Source organism: Sphaeramia orbicularis, chromosome 15 (assembly GCF_902148855.1).
Source record: "Sphaeramia orbicularis chromosome 15, fSphaOr1.1, whole genome shotgun sequence".
In the NCBI taxonomy this organism is placed as follows: domain Eukaryota; kingdom Metazoa; phylum Chordata; class Actinopteri; order Kurtiformes; family Apogonidae; genus Sphaeramia; species Sphaeramia orbicularis.
In genome coordinates, this window is record NC_043971.1 from 20,988,352 (window position 1) to 21,009,608 (window position 21,257).

Here is a 21,257-nt window from a genome sequence, read left to right on the forward strand (position 1 = left end):
ATACAAGCTGGACTGACTGTACATATCCTGAACAAGGAAAATAAAATTCTCACTTTGTGCAGTAATCTACACCTGGCTTTTCTGCCTCTGTCCATAATAATATACATTATATAGCCTAAATGTCGTCTAAAATTAACATTTATTTGCAACATAGTATAACAAACTATTACATGATCAGAAACAAGTTAAGTTTAGCAAAAAAATGTTTGGGATTGCCAGAAATTTGTGATGTTAAAATAGGGTTATGAGCCAATAAAGGTTGGGAACCACTGTATTTAACCCTTTACGGTTTGTGGAAGCACTGACACTTGATTACAGGAAGATCCCAGGGCTTAATTTTAATACAACAAAGGGAAAACTCTGCAAAGATGGGTTTACCAAATATAGTCAAAGTCTTATACCAGAGGTGTCAAACTCATTTTGGTTCAGTTCCATATTTAGCCCAAGTTGATCTCAAGCAGGCCAGACCAGTAAAATAATGACTTAATAACCTATAAATAATGACAACTCCAAGTTTTTCTTTTTGTTTTAGTACAAAAAACCCCCAATTAAATTATGAAAATATTTGCATTTTACAAAAAAATGATGTGAATAACCTGAAAAAACAGAAATTTCATTTGAAAAATTAGTGCAATTTTAACAATATTATGCCTTCACTTATTATTTATACATGTACATTACACACAGTGTTACATAAATATTTGGTAACAGGCAGAATATTGTTAAAATTTTGGAGTTTGGAACTAAAATTTGAATAATTTCTACATTATTCCATCTCGTATTAGTAACAAAACTACAGATCACAGTGGATCCATAAATACACAAAACATTTAGTAACAGGCAGAATATTGTTAAAATTGCACATTTTGGGTTGTTCATCTTTGTTTATATTTATGTATTTATTTGCATTTTATTGTGAAAGAATAGTTTTGTAAATGTAAATATTTACACTGTGTAATGTTATTTTTTTCACTTAAATTTTTTCCACATAATTTTTCACTAAGAAAATTTGTAGTTGTCATTATTAATGGGTTCATTGTGTTGTTATTTTTACTGGAGATCACATTGGTCTGTATGTGGAACCTGAACCAAAATAATTTGGACAACCTTGACTGTTCAGGTTAATTTTTGCACTTTCATCCAGCGGGCCAGAATGGATCCTTTGGTGGGCCAGATTTGGCCCCCAGGCCGCATGTTTGACACCTGTGTCTTATACCATGGTGCATGTTATATTAAAAGTTGAAAATACAGCCAAAATCTTCTATATATAATTCTATATCACAGTATTGATATAGAATTGGTGCAGTAGTTGTTCTGTAAATTCAATTATAAAGTATAAAAAAAATCACCATCAAATTAGATTTTTTTCTTTTATTTTTGACTTCAATACCAATAATTCCTTTTGAGACTTACTCTGCTCTAGGATATGTTCACTCTCCTCCATGTTTGTTTTTTGTGCCTTCACGGTAGCTTTGCATGGCCAGACCTATCTCCACACTTTGTTAGCACTGGAGATAGGTCTGGCACCATCCATTATTGTTCTGTAACAGAGGGAGAAGTTCTCTGGGTTGTTTGGTCAGTTGTGCAAACGTCTGAGTGCAGGACACAGTGACAGTGGCATTCGAAAATAGTGTTGAGGAAAAGGTTTTAGTAGAATGTGTCTGGAAGAGCCAGCGTGATGTGGGATTAAAATCACTAAATCCCTATAAAAGAAAATACAACATAAAAGAGGAGGTTGTTCTTTCATGTCGGTGAGGTAGACTTTCAAAACGGTAACACCCAGATGGTGAAATGAAGAAGACAACACTTCGACTGCATGAGCAGATTATTTAGTTGTGATTATTCCAATAGGATACATCCTGTGAACCAGACTACATTCAACAGAATCAAAATCAGAAGACTTTATTAATCCCAGGGGGAAATTACTGAGTGTTACAGTCGCTCCATTCAAGTATAATAAAAAGTAGCAGGAAATAAATTATCAATGCAACCAAAAAAAGAGAAATGTATCAATATAAAGCTCTAAATATAGCTCTGAGTATATGGGTGCTTCTATGAAACTGGTCCCTAAAACAGGACATGGGGGCTAAAAATTCAAACCAGATGTAGACTAATGTTATGAAGCAAGTTTGGAAGCACTTTGGGTCTATTTTAAAAATAAATACTTACTGAGATAAAAGAGAAACAATTTTTCAGATAAAACACATCTTTTTATTTTTTTTATACAAAAATCCGCGTGTAACTCGGTAAAAAGGACACAAAAATTACACGCTACTATTTTTTTTAAAATATCTTTTTCTTCTCTTACAGGTACATTTTGGGAATTTAACTAATTATGCAAGGAAGAGTGTTCCACAAAAATGACAGCTATTGCAAAATTACTCATGATTTATATGTGTTTAAATGGGCAGGTTCTGCATGTAACACCAGTGGACACGATGGGTTACAAACGAAACCTGGAATGAGACTGCTGATTCATGAAAAATCTGCACATCATCGGCTTCCTGATAAAACCTGCTATGTGACTTTTGGCAAATTTTACAGGAGAAACAAAAAACTGTTTATATAACATATAACAGGAAACTGTGAAATATGACAAAAAAAAATATCTGTTCCTTTAATGTTGGTACTTATGATGGAATGTAAACAACTTTCACAGGAGACTGAAATTCGAAGCTATAATAGGGGAGATGGCAGGTTTTTATTCCCAACCAAAAATGTCACTTAGCAGGTTTTATCAGGAAGCCGACGATACCTGGATTAGACAAACCACTAGGATCAACAAATTTAACACAGTGTCTATTAATAGCGGTATATAAGACCATTTCAACCCATGTTTTCAAGATAAAATGCACTGACACCTAGTTAGCTTTTCATGTCCCACTTTTGGTCCTATTTTTGGCCCCAATATTTTATTAAAAATGTATTAATTTTGGGATGGCTCAGAGTAAGAGTATAATTTTTTTTTGCATATATCTGATGTCATCATTAGGTACATCCTGGGGAGAAATATGTCTAAATTTCTCTTTCATTATTGGGTCTAAAAAGCTGGAAAAGTGCCAGGTACCAAAATGAACCCAGTTTCATAGAAGCACCCATACATATGTGTATATAAATATCAAATATACATATTAAAACACTCTAGTAAGACATAAAGTTAGAACAGCAAATTGTACAATATGGACTAGGCAGTATATTATCAATATGATAATTAAACAAATATACATAATAAGTCTGAAAAAATATTGTTGTGTACAGTTATAATTATGTGACTATAATGTGGGGTTAAACCGGTCCACGTCCTGTCTGTTTCTATGTCACGTGGAGGAACGCCAAAGGACCAAATGCCAAAATCTATTGCTGTATTAGCACAGAAAATAGTAGTTTTAGTACTTTTGTTGCAACCCTAAAATATATGAGTTGGGTTGAAAAAGATAGATACAATTCAGATACAACTCAACTTGGTCAATGCAAAAATAGGAAACAAATTAATGTGTTTTATCTTGTTGATGCCCACTTTTTTTTTTTTTTTTTTTTTTAATTAACTTTTTTATTGTAAGTAATTTCATAGACAACAGCATGACAGTGCAATGTGATAGAAAAAACTTCCATTCTTTCATTTTTCTTTTCATCCCTCCCACTTGTTATATTTGTTCTATATTCTACAAAAAAACTTGGATTAGCAACTCACTCTTTCATTCATATTTGAGGTGTGGACATTGAATTGTACCCGAATGGGAAGTTTTATGATTTGCTTCTCTGAATAAACAAAGAATGCAAAAAAAAGGAAACAGAACCTCCTGAAAAGTACAAGTGGATGAAGATGGAGACCAAACTTAACTCTTACTTTACCCTGAACAGCTCACAGATGACTGCGTCTGATAAATTAAACACAGACCTAAAACAAACCTTCATAAATGAGTCTTTTCTTTATGGCTTTTAATCTGTTTTTGCAGATTCTAACTTATTTCACATCATTTACTTTAGTGACTTAATGAAGTTAGACTGATATAATATTTCAGCTTGTTACACTTTTATTGGGTAAAATTGAAAAAGCTTTGGGTGTCAGGATGTCAACTCCTGCTCTCCTCCTGTAAAAGGCACAAAAATAGCAGATCCTTCAGTGATAAATTACACTGGGACTACACGAACCTGTAGTGTGCTAAAACATACCATAGCAATGTTTTTTTTTTTTTTTTTTTTTTTTTTTTCTCCAAGGTAGCTGGGTCGATTAACATGTTACTCCAAAAATCACATGCCAATTATCACTTATAAATCTAACACCAAAATGTGGAGAAAAAACCTGAAACAAAATACAGGAAAAAATATGATTCATTTATTGTAATTTCTAAACTTTTCCAAGCATTTGTCGCTCAATTCAGGAATATGATGTGCTGTTAAACCCTTTCATGCATAGTGGTCACTACAGCGGACAGTTCTTCTACAGCTGTTCTCTTGTATATTTATGAGTTTTGTTGTTTTAGTTCCATATCAGCCAACACAGTGGACACTTATACATCATCCCATACACTGCATTTATAACCATTACTGTAACTTTGCTGTTCTTGATAAACCTGATCTGCAGTAACATGTTTGAGTGTAAAAAATTGCGAATCGTTAAACAATTTTTTTTTTTGCATATTATATCCATGCAGGTATGTTAAAATGTGAGAAAACATCAGATTATCAGCATTTATTTCAGTTTTCTCACAGTATATCAGTAAATACATGTTTCTTTGCTTCTAACGTTAAACACATGGTGTCCAGCTGAGTGGACATTTTGGTAACTCCATGAAAAATAGGATTCTAAAAAATCAATCGCATAGTGTTTTTTTTTTTTTTTTCATGCCTAAATGTCTAGAATACAAACTTGATTAACGTTCTCAAAATTCATGCATGAAAGGGTTAATTCAAAGCTTGTTACTGTATCCACCAACCTGCCACTCCACGGCACCTCCCCCTATTATAAAACACTGCAATCCACTTCACTTCTGAATCGTTGCAATCCTTTAAGAGGTACAATAATGGTCACTGTCACTGTATTAGTTTTACGACACTGACAGTATGACAGACTCCATTAATCACTAGAGCCTCCAGAGAAATCCCTGTTACATGATGACCTGCTCCACAACAACACAGGAACTGTTTATTTGAGCTTCAACCCGAATTAAGAAGGAAACAATAGTGTGTTATTCATTTGCTGAACACTATGAATGCAAAGTACAGGCCGTGTGCATAACTACACATGTATGTGATGTTTATGAATAAGCAATCCTATGCAAATTGGCTTCTGGCAGAAAACAGTGCACTGATGTTAATACCTTGTTTTGTTGACTGTGCATAAAAGGATGACGGACAATGCATTTCTAAAATGCTGCAATGCTGTACATGTTTACAAGAAGAAGAGCTTGCATTAATGATTTAGTCAAGGGATTGATAGCTCGCCTGTTATTTGATGAAGACAATAAACATGTGTGATTTGACTGAAAAAAACAGTTAAATACATCTAAGCTCCAAGGAAACCAAAGGTTAGTTTGGTGGAATTTCATCATGTCTTTGTTTTGCATTTCAAATATTTAACCCTTTCATGCATGAATTATGAGAACCTTATTCAAGATTTTTTTCCTGTGTGTTTTTATTCCTCTTTAGGCATTAAAAAAACAATGTGATTGAACATTTTTTTATGAAACTATTTTATATGGAGTTACAAAAATATCCACTCAGCTGGACACCATGTTTTTGAAGCAAAGAAACACTCATTTACTGACTGAAACTACTAAATAATTTTTTTAATGTTGCGAATGTGATGTTTCCTCACATTTTTAACATACTATAATACTAGCTATTATTCACTCAGATAATATGCAACCAAAAAAACGTTTTGTTTAAAAAAAAAACAACAACAACAAAAAAAACATGTTAATTACAGTCTAATAACAATTAGCAGTTCATTTACACTCATATATTTCACTGCAGATCAGGTTTATCAAGAACAGGAAAGTTACAGTAATGGTATGAATTACAGTGTATGAGATGATGCAGAAGGGTCAAAGCACAGTAACTGAAATCTCTCTGATGGGACATTTTAGAGACAATTTAACCCTCTGGTATCCAGGTGCACCTTTTAGGCACACTTTGCACTTTGTTTTAAAAATTGTCATATTATTTTTCACAATTTAAATAAAGTTAGAATTCAAAAGTTGTTCATTTTTACATGATCTTTAAAATTCTGGCCACCAACTAAAATTTGCACATTGTAAACAAAAGAAAATTACAAGACTAGCATCTGTCTCCCAAGTGTGCCTAAAACGCACTATTTCTTCCATTTGATATGTAGGATTAGGGCTGACCTTGATTTACAAAAATAAAATCAAATTAGAGCAGAAAAATAAATCAATATATAATATTTAATATTTTGATTTATAGGTGTGCCTTTTTGGCACACTTGGTGAGAGATGCTAGTACTTTTGAACATTTGACCTAGCGCCAAAAATAATAATGCAAATTAACCAGTGTTGGAGTTAATCATTGGCATATGCCAGGATGAAAAAATCAAATAATATGTGATCCACTTTTTATGTAGTATATTGAAAAAAAATTATTTTTTGTGTTTTTTGCATCCAAAAAAATGGTTTGTTTACATTACAAACACGGCATTTAAAGGGTTAAAAAAGTGACAGTTATTGAGTATTTAGTATTTTTATTTACGGCTCAAGTTGATGAAATAGAAAAAAGTGTAAAAGAATTAAAAACAAACTGTATGAAAATTTTTTTGACATTATTCCACAAGTGTGCCAAAAAGGCACACTTGGTGCTTAGTAAGGGCCTTGCTGGACGGGATACCGGAGGGTTAACAGATTAGTGTTGCTAAATGACCCACATTTTTACTTTTAAATTCATTTTTGCTTTAGTTGGACCATAAGGGATTATCCAAAACAAGGAGCTACTTTATATTGAAATAAATGTTGGAATGGCAATCAGTTAAAGTTCACTCTCTGACGGGACATTACTGTGTTTTGACTAGTAAGTGTCCACTGTGTTGGCTGATATACAAGTAAAACAACAAAATCCAAGAATATACAAAAGGATAGCTATAGAATAGCTGTCCGCTGTAGTGACCATTATGCATGAAAGGGTTAATTTACTTCGCCTGACTGTTGATAAAAAACACAGTTTTTCTTTCAGAAACTGGTTTAATGTGCATGACAAAAAGCCACTCTGGAAGTGAGAGTCTGTAATATTATAATGTTATGTTATTCTTTGCTATGATTGACAGTGAAGTGAGGCGTTCTTTGATTATATACCCCAGAATAAGTAAAAAAAAAAACCTGACTGAAGTAGCTGTGAAAAGAGGAAGAAAACACTGAAACACACACAAAAGCATGGAGTGTCGGTGTAAAGGATACATCAAGGTGAGATTTGTAGTAGAGGGATAAAGAGAAAACGTTATGTTCATAAATTATAAAGGAAACAACGACACATGATCACCACCAGCTTCCTCATGCTTCTTATTGAAGCTTTAAATCAATACCACCCTCGATTAGGTACAATTATGGTCATTCTCACAGTATCACTTTTATGAGATAGACTGACAGTTTGACTTGAGTCCATCAATCAAAGGTCTCTGGGGACATCCTGGTTTACAAGGCTACACACTACAGTACACACCACCATCCCAAAGACAAATACACCATGCAGCAGCAAAGATGCATAGCGCTGCTGATCTAATATTATTGTGTTTTGTTGTACAGTTCAAGGTTCTTGTAGTGGAATAACAACACGGATTGCACTGTCTTGTATGCTTTGATTGAAAGACAAACAAACAAACCTGGACCTTTTGTATAAGGAGGTCTCACTACAATCCAGGAACATGCTCGGAGAAAATTGTGTAAAGTAGCAAGAAAAAAAAAAAAATAGCAAAGAAAGATATGAGGGAAGAAAATGTTCAGGACAAACTCATCTTTCCATAATCCCCTAGTCTCTGTGCTCCCACCCTCTTTTCCAACCTCCAATTACAAAGAGAAAAAATGCCTTGCTTTTTCACTCCTCAGAAATACATAGGCTCTACATCAGAACTCAATTTGGTTTGGTAATGAGACTGTGCTTGTGCATTTCCCCATGCAGACAGCCCAATCTTCAATTGCCAGCACACATGGGGGTTTTGCTTAGCAGGAAGGCTCTGAGGAAATAGACTGGTAAAAGTGTTGCCTTTTTTCATTTGGATGAAACTTAGCGCTCACCTTGTGTAGTCGTTTCAAAATGACCTTGAGAAATTTAAAGATCTGAGCACGACCGCACTTCTAACAAGGCCCTTAAATATTTCTGGATATGAATCCCGGTGTTACTTTGAGCGATGTGAGAAAAGATGAGCGAGTGAGTGGGATCAGAGTGAAATCACGATAAAAATCAAATTTTTTTTGCAGCTTTTTCATTGGTTGGTGACTTCTCATCCTGCAAATCTTCTTTATGCCTGTAACTGCTTCATGTCATTTTAATAGTAACCTACATGTACTGACACATTAGGTCAAAGTCATGAATTCACCAAAGATTCTCCATTTACAAAGTTATTGCTCTGAAGGCTTCACATATGATATGAACCGCTTCACTTCCTGTCTCCTGAATGGGTATAGTCGAATGTTTTTCAACCTTGGGATCTGGACCCCACATAGGGTCACCTGGAATTCAAATGGGATCGCCTGAAATTTATAGTAATTGATAAAAAATAATACCATACTAATAAAAAATATAAAGTGAGTTGAGAGAGACAAAAACAATTCATAAAAGACAAACTGTGAAGCTGAAACTGAAGCACTGTGGTTCTGTTTATCTGTCCAATGTTCATTGTGGTCAGTTTCAGATGCTGCAGCTCTTTCATAATTCATAGTTTGAGTTCTTGTTTGCTCAGTATTAAATGTCCTCCTTGTAAATCCAAGCTGGACTGACTGTACATATCCTGACCAAGGAAAATAAAATTCTCACTTTGTGCAGTAATCTACACCTGGCTTTACTGCCTCCGTCCACAATAATATACATTATATAGACTAAATGTCACCTAAAATTAATGTTTATTTGCAGCATAGTATAGCAAACTATTACATGATCAAAAATAGGACCAATGGCCCTGTAGCTTACCGGACAAATTAAAAGCTTTGGGAAATGTATCCAGATACCATTTATTATCACCCAGTTATGTGTATTTATTATATAACAGAAATAGCCCATTTTTTGGTCATATTCCAATCAGATCTGTAAAAAATTCAAATTCCAACTTGATATCATTGATACTTACTGATTTATCCACTTCCTATGTCTTATAATGGGGAAATTTTTCAAAGTCACACCAAATCCAGAACCGATCCGGATGGAAATAATTTCAATACCTTGTGTTTACATCATTATACAGAAGCTGTATACCAAGTTTGAAGTCAATCGGAATTGTAGTTTCAGAGAAGAAAACGATTGAAATTTTTGTAACGGACGACAGACGACGATGACGACAGACGACGATGACGACAGACGACGATGACGACGGACGACGACGACAACAACGGACGCCGCATGATGACAATAGCTTACAGCCTGTCAGCCGGTAAGCTGACAACAAATTAATTTTGGCAAAAAAAAAAAAAAAAATAGTCTCCATTTTGAATGTCTGGGGACGCCAGAAATTTGTGATGTTAAAATGGTGTCACGAACCAAAAAAGGTTGGGAACCACTGGTATAGTCTGAAAAGTTGACAACATCAGATATATATATATATATATATATATATAGGGTGGGGAAGCAAAATTTACAATATTTTGAGGCAGGGATTGAAAGACAGTGTATGACCAATTAGTTTATTGAAAGTCATGAGAATTTATTTGCCACAAGAAAATTTCTATAATAGAAAATGTTTTTATTCTATGTGTCCTCCTTCTTTCTCAATAACTGCCTTCACACGCTTCCTGAAACTTGTGCAAGTGTTCCTCAAATATTCAGGTGACAACTTCTCCCATTCTTCTTTAATAGTATCTTCCAGACTTTCTCGTAATAGTTTTGCTCATAGTCATTCTCTTCTTTCCATTATAAACAGTCTTTATGGACACTCCAACTATTTTTGAAATCTCCTTTGGTGTGACGAGTGCATTCAGCAAATCACACACTCTTTGACGTTTGCTTTCCTGATTACTCATATGGGCAAAAGTTTCTGAAAAGGTATGGATAATAGTGTTAGGTATGATTATGACATCAATATATGTTTGGTTTCAAAACAATTGACGTAGTGCCTGCTGAGAAAAAAACAACTAAATGTTCATTGTAAATTTTGCTTCCCCACCCTGTATATATATATATATATATGTAGAGAGAGAGAGAGAGAGAGAGAGAGAGAGAGAGAAAAGTAGATTAGAAAAGTCTAAAAGTAAAGCACTTTTTTGAAGAATATGTCTGGATACTGGTGTCTATACATAACTTAAAGAAAGTTAAAACAATAATTACAGCTGACTAACTATATTTTATGATGTATAATCTTGTATTGATAAATATGCTGTAATTACTGAAGAAAATTGTTGAACTGTTGATGTCTGTTTGTATGACTACTGCCATGATAATGTTGTGGTGCATAATTCAATTACTGCATTATGCATTAGTTGTGGGTTGAATGCTAAATTAGGAAAAATGCATTGTTTGATTCATGTATTAAGTTATTGATAGAGGCAAGGCAAGTTTATTTGTATAGCACATTTCATGTACAGGACAATTCAAAGTGCTTTACATAAAAAATAAAAGTATCACAGGAGAGACATAAAAATACATTTAAGATGAGAGAAAGTTAAAATATGAAAACATTAACATTAAGATTAAAATAGATAGAATCTAAATTTACTGGAGGACAATGCAAACATTTGAAAAAGTTACCACTGTGGTTTCTGAAGGTGGATGCTCAGATTTCTACATTTTGTATAATTTTTTTTTTCTTTTTTTTTTTTCTTTTTTTTTTTGTAAACATAATGATGTTTGTGTTTGTAGTCGGCAGGTTGCATGGATCTGATGTATACACTGTTTGTTGTTTGTTTGTTAAAATGATAAAAATTTAAATAAAAACATTTTGGCAAAAAAAAAAAAAAAAAAATAGACATTAAAATCCTCAGCAACAAAATGTGATTTTAAAGTTCATTTAAAACACATTAAGAGTTTAAAAAAACTCTAAATAAATAAAGGCGTAAAAGCACTTGAGGGGTAGGATTAAATAAGTTCATACTTCTTCATACTTCTTTTCGAACATGCAAATTCAGACACGTACTTGAAGACAGATTCTGTTTTATTATTTAAATGTTATTTTGTTTTTGTCTTATTTTGCTTTGTTTTGTTTTATTTTGTTTCTTTGCATGTTTGAAATAAATAATTAATTAAATAAAAATAAATGATTTTTTTCTTAAATCATATGCCTATATCTTACATACTTTAACAAGATGAACTGAAAAACAAATGACAAAAGTGCTTGTTAGGTGATGTTTTCAGTGTATAGGATAAAGTATTATGACGCATATATACTGGTTTATGTACATTTATATAACAGAATTATAAATCTTCAAACCTAGAATGTATTATAATGTGCAGACAGTGTTTTGAAGTAGATCTGGTAGCTCTGAGACAAACATTCCTTTTGATTAAAACCCATTCTCTCATTAATTCTCAGAAATTAATGAGATAAATGAGACTTAATTTTTCTTTATTAGTGACTCAAACTTGTTAAGTTTCACTACTTTTACAGGTTGGAGGCATTTTCCTTGTAAACCAGTGTTACAGTTTTCTTTTTTCCTGCTCATTTTCACTTCCTTCAGGTGACATTTGTGTTGTGAGATCACATGAGAGTTCACTGTTGAGACAGAAGATGAGCCTCAGAGAACGTCTATTTTCTCCTGATCTATGAGTCTGGGAAATGTCATTTGAATACCAGAATGATCACAAGATATATGGCTTGTGAAAAATGTGTCTTGTTATTTACTAGGATGACTTTAGGGTGAAAGAACCAGTTGGAATATCTAAATCTCATTCATTTGTCCCATTGGTATGAATGGGAATAGAATATAACCCTCATGAGGCTAATCCAGGAAGTGATTTTACACTGAACCGTCAGCTTTCCTTGATTCTCTCAGTGGCGTTATCTCCATTTATTCCATGACATGCACCCCACCAGATTTTTGCCCCCGGATGTTTTAGATTTGCATTTTATTTTATTGTATAACTGTCATTTAGTTAGAATCATTGTCATATTACTGTATGTTATGTCATTTTGTGCAGTTATGTCATAGATTATACCTAAAAACAAGTCACACACCCCTTTTTCCACATGCTTTTAGTTTCTCCCAAAGGTTCCTATGATACAATGGGAGTTACATACTGTCAGACAGTTAACTAGTACTCTTAGTGTGCAATGTTTTATTCTTTTGTGCTGCTTGTGATAGATAACATCTATTTAACCCATTAAGACCAAACAGCAACTGGCGACCAAAATCATCTACTGATTTAAAATGTTTAATAACTTCTGAACTTCTGATCCACTAATTCTATCAAAACATGTAAATAATTGGTGTAAAAGGCAGTTTGTCTTCTTTTCATTGTCATCAGATATGACCCATTCTACAACATTGATTCCCCAGTACAATCCATGCAGTTTGATCAATAACTGGTTGTAGATGCTTAACCCTATAAAACCAAACGTATCATATTAAATACATGAGTTTTGAAGCCCTCTACATGATCAGTGTGATACTTTTTTCTCGAAAAACCTGATGTATACAATTAGACACATGCAATACACAGATAATCCACCGGGGGGGAGGAATTTGTTCGCCAGAGGCCTTTCCAGTGACACTACAAGACTGTCATTATTGAGGAAGGAGGCAGAACTTTGCCAATTTTGAAAAGGAATTCCCAATTTGTTGGACATGTTTGTGTTAAATGATGTTTTTGTTTGTTCCAAAATAATATTTGAACATTGAGACCTGATGTATCAAATATGATACAAAATTGAAACTCATACATGGAAATTGATATTTGAAAATAAATAAATAAATAAATAAAAATTGGGTTGTTCAGAAGGACCAATAAAGGCTCCAGTTTCAAAGAACTGGAATTTTCTGTCAATGATTTAATGGTTCAGGCTTTACAGGGTTAATTTTATGTTCAGTTGTTGATATCTTTGCTTAAAACATTACTTTTTTTCTGATCTTAATCTGATCTTCCATGAGCATCTACATGATCAATAAATTAAATACAGGAAAATACATGATTTTCACAGAAAAAATGCAAAATACAGAGGGTAATATTAGAATAAATGGTGATAAATCCTTTAAGGGAGGTTTAATCTAGAGGAAAATTCATTTGGGAACTGCCACAAAAGGAGCACTGGGTCTTTATGGGTTAATATTAGTCAAGGAGAGCTGTGTGAATCTCATGGGAATGAGCTGATATAGCTTTTAAATTCACTATCACAGATTATAGTTTGCGAACACTGAATTCAGTTCGAGATGAAGAAAATGTCCTTGGTCTTTAATAAGACCAAACCAATCCAATCCAACTTTATTTATAAAGCACTTTGCACAACCACAGTGGACCAAAGTGCTGTATAGCAGACAAAAAGCACAATGAATAAAATGAATAAATGCATTAAGACGACAGAAAGCCAAAACCCTGTCCTCAGTCCTGGCCATGGTCATATCTTAGTCAAGATTTACCGCAACACAATTGATTTCCTTCATGAAATGTGCACAGATTTAGTTGAAATATTTGTTCCATCTTTTGTATTGGATCATTTGAAGGATGAAGATTATTTTAATAGCAGCGCAATACAACTAAAAATGTGAATTTCTGCCCCTTTCACTCTCTTTTAAAGTGAGTGGCAGCAGTTTTGAAGCTAGTTTTAAAGTGAATAAATTTGATTTTAATTCACAATAACTATAAAAGCAAGTGACTGACATGAAAAAACTTTTATCCTCATCAATACACAGTGTTTACAGTTATACTTTAACATGACGGGGGACGTTTTTCAGCCAGAGAAGCTAATTTAGCCATGTGGCTTGATATTGTTTGCATGACGCCCCTGAACATCTTTTTCTTTTTGTCAGCCAACGCAGTGTCTAATCTAACAATACGGGCCACTCTGACTCAGTACTTGCCCTTCCACCCACCACTGTCCACTCACAACACAGAGGGAAGCACCATTTCCTGTGTTGGTGCAGTTTGTCAGCACTGTGACTCATATTATAAAACTCAGAAATACATGATTATGGACAGATAAACACTGGGCTTCATATGTTTTCTCTTTATAGAACCCTCCTGATATGTATGAAATACCTTTGGATATCATGCTTTTGACATTTGTATGAATGTATTGAATGTAAAGTACAGTATATTATTACATAAATCATGTTTTTTGCCTGCAGTTGTGTATTTTTTTTTAGCAATATAACGGCCATAATTTCAGGCAGATCATCCTGTTTTCTTCCAGGTTAAAGGTCAAGGTCAAGAAAACTTCCCCAAATAGAGACCATGCACATACGTCACTTCCCCCCAGAGCCACACCCCTCTAAGTCCGACTGAGTGTCTTAAACCAACCTGCTCAACATGACGGAGTATAGCAGTAAACACAGCGAGACCGGGAAAATGTGAAATATGAAATTAAATTAAGGACAATTGGGCTGGACATGGATCCGTATGAGCTACCAAAGAACAAGTGGTCCATGAACATTGACATGTGGACAGAAATCGCATATCCCGACATCCAGTGTGTAAGGGATTATTGCTATTTTTACCTGAAACAAATATACATGGTTTCATCATTACTGACAACCAGGGTCCAAAACTAGGCAGAGAACCAACTGATCCAAAGTGCGTTTACAGAAGACCGTGTACTGACCCCACTGAATATACGCATGATCTACTGGGACTGAGGAGATTTACGTCTAGTTCATATCAAGTACTTTATACAACACAGATACTACTGCTGTGGTTGAGCAGGGTACGACTTTATTCTTGTTAATTATGATATTTTTCCCACCTGTTTTTAAATTCCGACATTATTCTTGTAATATTATGGTTTTATTGTTGGAATATGACGACTTTAATCTCATTAACGAATGACATTTTTGTTAAATTATGAGTATTTTTATAACTACGGCTTTATTCTCATAACATTGTGATTCTTTTTGTATTTGACTTTATTATCATAAAATTACGGGTTTTATATCAATATTTTATGACTTTAAACTCGTAGTGACAAGTGTTTTTATTTTCTTATGTGGCTCTAATACTCCATCATAGCTTTACTCTCCAGTTCCCCTGTATTTGAAAAACTAGGTTAGCCTCAGTTTAAGTTAGTTTGCAAATCATGTAGGAGCACAAGGTTCAGAATCACAAAATGAAGACAAAAACCATGAAAGATCTGATCATGAAACCAAGAGCTTTACAAAGAAGTAACATTAGCCAAAACAATATGTCATTTAAGGCAGGGGTGTCAAGCTCATTTTAGTTCAGGGGCCACATTCAGCTAAATTTGACTTGAAGTGGGCTGAACCAGTAAAATAATAACATAATAATATATAAATAATGTTGACTCCAAACTTTTCTCTATGTTTTAGAGCAAAAAAAAAAAGTACATTTACATTATGAACAGGTTTACATCTACAAACTATCCTTTCAAACAATGTGAATAACATGAACAAACTGAAAAAATAAGTGTAATTTTAACAATATTCTGCCTCAGTTTATCATTTACACATGCACATTATAACTTCCATATTACAGTGGATCTACAAATACACAAAACATTTGGTAACCGGCAGAATCTTGTTAAAATTGCACGTACTTCTCTTAAGACATTTCAGGTTGTTCATATTTGTTTAGGTTATTCACGCTTTTTGTGAAATTACACTTTGTTTTAGTGTAAATACATGAAAATATTGACATTTACAAAGAGAAAAAATTGGAGTTGTCATTATTTATAGGTTATTATGATAGTATTTTACTGGTCCTGCCCACTTAAGATTGAATTGGTCTGAATGTGGAACCTGAACTAGAAGGATTGTTAATATCTTAGTGTAATTATTGTATTTCACAAATTCGTCCCAAGGGCCGGACTGGACCCTTTGGCGGGCCGCATTTGGCCCCCGGGCCACATGTTTGACACCTGTGATTTAAGGTATGATTTTACCCAAAAGTACAGCATAAATTAATGTTACCTGACACAAAACGGGAACCAGAGATCTAGGTTTGGTTTCCTGGATTTGTGGATCCATCTACGTCTCTTTTCTTTGTCTTTCGGTGTCTGTAAAACGATAGCTCCGACTGCTTTTCAAACCTGTTCATACAATCAATTGCACAACAGCTCTTCCTCATTGTTTATGAAATATTATTCTTAAGTTTAGACAGTATTGAAGCCAATTCTGTCACTCATCTCCCTCTTTCTGCCACTCAGTGGGTGTAACCGCGGTGACTTCCGCTAGCGGTGACGTCACATGCATACCCTCTATTCCCATAACATGACAAAAAACCCCACCATATCTCACAAAAATCATTACCACATGCATGTACAGCTTTAATATCTACTGCCACAGAAAGTTTGCATCCAAGTTTCAGCAGATAGTAAGGTCTAATGAATTTACATGTCTAATTTCTAAGGTGTACCTTTAAAAGTTTTTGTTTTTATAGTATAGTAAATGCATTTCAATCTCCACCGCATGAGATTTAGGAGCATCAACTGCAGAAATGGATTAAATTATTCATAATTGTGTTTTCGTTAGTCTGTAATCACCTGTAAATATGAATCATTGCAATTTTGTTGAGTCAAAATGGGTCCTTTGCCTCCGCAGATGGAGCCGTTCCCCACCACAGAGGCCATCATGTCTCTACAGTCGTCCATAAAACACTCTTTTATTTATTTATTTTTCCATTTTATAGTAAGTGGCATCCAGTGTTAATATCCCCTTAACTAAAATGCCTAGACTAGACAAACACTGGCTCTAATGAGGGCCAGTAGTGGAGGATGATAGGAGAATTCAGTTGTAGGTGATTGTAATCTATTACTTCACCGCTAAATGATGCTGTTAAATATTACACACTGAATCTCCAAAGGTGGACCCCAGTCAGAATGAGTTTTAGGGCACAGCTAATGAGGATTCTAACAAAACAAACAAATACAGTATTACTCAAATTAACCGCAAACCGCATGTATTAACTGCATTTCCTCCTTTTCATGCAGTCATTGTTTTCAGTTCATTTCAATGTAGCATGAAAATCACCTTGAAGCCTGCTTGAGAATGTTAATTCATCACAGTGGGCATTTTGTTACCTTTATTGTTCCTGTGACTTTTCAGGAACACCAGTAGCGACTTCATAATGACTATATTCACAGTTTCTACCTTGCTGATTATTTGTCCTTTGGCCTTAACTGACTTTAGAATTTCAATATTTTTCTGAGGCCACACTACCGATGACAGAGAGCGATTTAATACACCGCCATGCAGAGTATTTATACGACCCCTGCTCATACCCTCACTTCATTTACTACATTTATATCTACATAAACATTCAACTATTATTCCAATGTGATGGCAATACCCTGAAAGTGATACAGGTGGTGTAAATAACATATTCCATTTAGATGTTCTAGATCAGGTTTTATGTTGCATGTTGTGATTAAAACTTGTGTGATCTGCTGATGTTATATGGGTGTGACTTTCACAATGTTCATATTTTTACCCCACCCCCCAAGGCGAGGCAAGGGGTATTGTTTTTGGTTAGGTTTGTTTGTTTGTTTGTTAACACTCTAGCAGAAAAATTATTTGTTGAATTCATACCAAATTGGGTGTATAAATTGCCAGTGACCCAGAATAGATGTGATTCCCATCTCTTCAGATCATCATTCGAAAACTGACCGCCCGTTCGACCTCCTCCACTCTCACCTACCCTCTTTTGTGTGCTTTTCTTTTGTCAGTATTTGTCTCTGTATTTGTTCTTCGATTACCATTTAGTATTAACTTCGTATCTGTTTACCCGTTGGATGTATGTTTGTCCCTTGGTTGTTTATTGTAAAGTGTCTTTGAGTACTTAGAAAAGCACTATATAAAACTGATGTATTATTATTATTATAATTATTATTATAATTATTATTATTATTATTATTACTATTATTACATTTTGGGTACAGTAGGTCAAAGATCAAATTTTTAATGAATTTTTATTTTTATTTTTTTTCCCATTTTTAATTATAATGGGTGAAATCTAAAATGTCTGTAGCAGCAAAAGTATTGGTTGAATTCATACCAAATTTAGTTTATAGATTGCCAGTGACCCAGAAAAGATGTGAGTACATTTTGGGAAAAGCATGTCAAAGTTCACATTTTTTATGATTTTTTTTTTTTTTTCCCATTTTTACTTATAATGGGTGAAATTTCAAATGTCTGTAGCAGCAAAACTTAGTTGAATTCAAACCAAATTGGGTTTATGGATTGCCAGTGACCCAGAAGAGATCTAAGTTCATTTTGGGAACAGCAGGTCAAAGTTAAAATTTTTCCTGAATTTTTAAAAGTATTTTTTTCCCCATTTACTTATAATGGGTGAAATTTCAAATGCCTGTAGCAGCAAAACTATTAGTTGAATACATACTAAATTGGGTTTATAGATTGCCAGTGACCCAGAATAGATATGACTACATTTTGGGGAAAACAGGTCAAAGTTAAAATTTTTTATGAATTTTTAAAAATATTTTTCTTCTCCTTTTTACTTATAATCAGCGAAATTTCAAATGTCTATAAAAACATCAATTTTGTTTCAATTTACTTCAAACTTGGCACATATATAGAAGCAATTGATATGCTGACATCAGCACACACATAGACTTGATGACATCGGCTGGATCGATGCCAAAATAAGCTACAATACATGCGAGGGGCGGGGTTTGTTGTGCCTGGCACCACTCATTAACAATGCAATTGAATGAATGAATTTAAGGAGGATGTATGTGGTGCACAGCTGAGCAAGTCTGGCATCAGTGGAAAAAAATCCTGGTTTTAACCCATAAAGACCCAAACATCCACCACCAACCAAAACCATCTACTGATTGATGTAAACTGTTTAATACCTGCTGATCCATTAATCCTACTATATAATACAGGTTCTGTGTCCAATCGATCGATGTTGCAGCACAAGAGGGCATTTGTACGGATTTTCCTCAGCCTTCACAGGCCCAATCACCACCAAACTCGCCAAATGAATAGAAACATTACCTGACTATCTACTAGGCATAATTTTATGTCCGTATTCAAATGCTGTGAGGTATGCTGGGCGATTTTAGCCTCTTTCTACTTTGAATTCTTCATTCCTGCCACCATACTCCATTTTCAGAAGTGGTTATGCTGCTGTTCATGACATTTCTACTGCTAGCAGACGATGCTAAAATGTGAAAGCTGCAGTTCACTACCGCTGTATGAATTTAATCATGCTTGACAGGCCAAACTAATACATGCTCTTCCCTTCATGCCTCACATGTTGGCTCAAATTATTACCTGCACAGTGCATGATTAAATAGTAGTTTACAAATGGATAGTGGTGGCAGAAAAGTTCTACTTATCATGCTATTGTATAATGGCACCACAGGTACAATGTCGCTAGTTCTATCAATACATGTAAATAACTGGTGTAAAATACAGTTATTCATCCTTTTATGGTCATCAAATATGATCCATTTGGATGTTCAGAGGCTCTGTAGTTACCATGGAAACACCATCATCTTCTACACCATTGATTCCCATGTAAAACCCATGGAGTTGGATCAATGACAGTGGATGGAAACACTGGGTTTATGTTCAGTTAAGGAGAGATTGGACTGAAAAAGTCACTTTTTCTGCAGCTTCCTCTGTTTCTGATATTATAACCCTCAACTGTACTCTGAGCTTTTATGAACATCTATATGATCAGTGAATTAAATATAGGAAAATACGTGATTCATACTGATAAAATACAAAATACAGAAGATAACATTAAAATAAATGGAGATAAATTGCTTAAGAAAGGTTAAATATAGAGAAAATTTCATTTGGGAACTGCCACAAAAGTAGCGCTGGGTCTTTATGGGTTAATCAGAATATACATGTCTGCATCTAAACAGGAACATTAGAATATTAAACAGTTAAATCAGAATCTATGAATAAACAACACGCAGGTGCAAAGCTCTCATCCACACACGTTTTGCATCAGTACTGTTGGTACCAGCAGTAAATTGGTTTGAAGAGGTCCAAGACTTTCTCAGTAAAAGGTCTAAAAATAATCACCAAAGCTCATTCTTCAGATGTTATAATGGATTCAATATCACATGGATACAGGGAGTTTCTCAGTCTCAAGGACTCGTCCTTAGCAGTCACTTCTTACTTTTGTAGACCAGACCAGAGTCCTTTCTTCTGATCAGTTCATGAATAGAACAGTCAGACAAGAGCAGAAAAGACAGTGGACTCAAATCAGTGGATCAGTCACACATTGACCCACATGAGTATTTGACAGAAAACTAAAAAATACATTTATATAGGCAACAGTAAAGGTGAAGCTGTGTTTATGTGCTCTGCTGCAACATGAAACAAAGTTTATTTAAATGTATCCCATAGGTCTGTATTTTAAATCCAAGACAACCTTTTCATTTCTCATGATTTAACTCGTAATTCTTATTTCACTGTATGATTTATATGTAAATAGTAAGTTTACTGTAAGTTTGGGACTACCGTTCCTTCTATTAATCATTTAAAAATGTATTTTATTACATTACTCTCTCTGTATATAATGTTCATTTATTTAGTTATGTATAATCACAGTGAACTGCATTTGTGTATGAATTACTCTAAAATATCTTAATATTATACTCTCGTCTTGCCTAATAAGTTCACCTGATAATTATATTTAAATGTATTTCACACTGGCAAAGGAATCAGCTCTTTATTCTCCTTCTAGGAGGATTTATTTGCCGTTGTCGTTGACTCTTTTTCATTCAGCAGTAGCGGCAAAGACTCATGCAAAGGATTGTGGGTACTTAAACAGCAGCGAAGATGCTGAGGATCCACACATGAATCCTTGACATCTCTACAAAGGGAGGACTCAGTCTTTGGAATGATCTTGAACACTGAAACAGTCCTTCACTGAAATCTGTTAACATGGCATTATGTAAATGAATCCTTGACAGATCCATTGTTCCTTGAGAGTGAGAAATGACCCATACCCTGTGAGAAGTG

The 21,257-nt window shown here is 34.3% G+C and overlaps 1 protein-coding gene across 3 annotated transcripts in view; it reads right to left on the reverse strand.

Annotated features, from left to right (window-relative positions):
• Window positions 1–21,257, reverse strand: part of khdrbs2 (KH domain containing, RNA binding, signal transduction associated 2) — a 153,885-nt gene that overhangs the window by 38,682 nt on the left and 93,946 nt on the right. The window lies entirely within an intron of this gene.